This window comes from Lipotes vexillifer, unplaced genomic scaffold, assembly GCF_000442215.2.
Source record: "Lipotes vexillifer unplaced genomic scaffold, Lipotes_vexillifer_v1.1 scaffold268, whole genome shotgun sequence".
NCBI classification, from domain to species: domain Eukaryota; kingdom Metazoa; phylum Chordata; class Mammalia; order Artiodactyla; family Lipotidae; genus Lipotes; species Lipotes vexillifer.
The window spans coordinates 921,830-922,033 of NW_006796561.1; the positions used below are offsets into that span (position 1 = coordinate 921,830).

Genomic DNA, 204 nt, shown 5'->3' on the forward strand with positions numbered 1-204 from the left:
GCAGGCGGCGGGCCGGGGTCCCCGCGTGGGGCCGGCAGTGCGACCGGCGCGCCCCTCCCACCCGGCACGCCCCTCGCTGGCCGCAGTTCTGGGCCCGGCCGCGACTGCCCGCCCTGGGGCCCCGCTTTCCGGCTACCGCACCGCCGCCCGCGCCCGGGTCAGCGGGTTCGAAGCCCGGCCCGGCCCCGCCGGCGGGCCCGGGGC

At 85.3% G+C, this 204-nt stretch overlaps 1 protein-coding gene across 1 annotated transcript in view; it reads left to right on the forward strand.

Moving 5' to 3' along the window:
• MAPK6 (mitogen-activated protein kinase 6) overlaps positions 1-204 on the forward strand; it is a 34,602-nt gene that overhangs the window by 356 nt on the left and 34,042 nt on the right. The window lies entirely within an intron of this gene.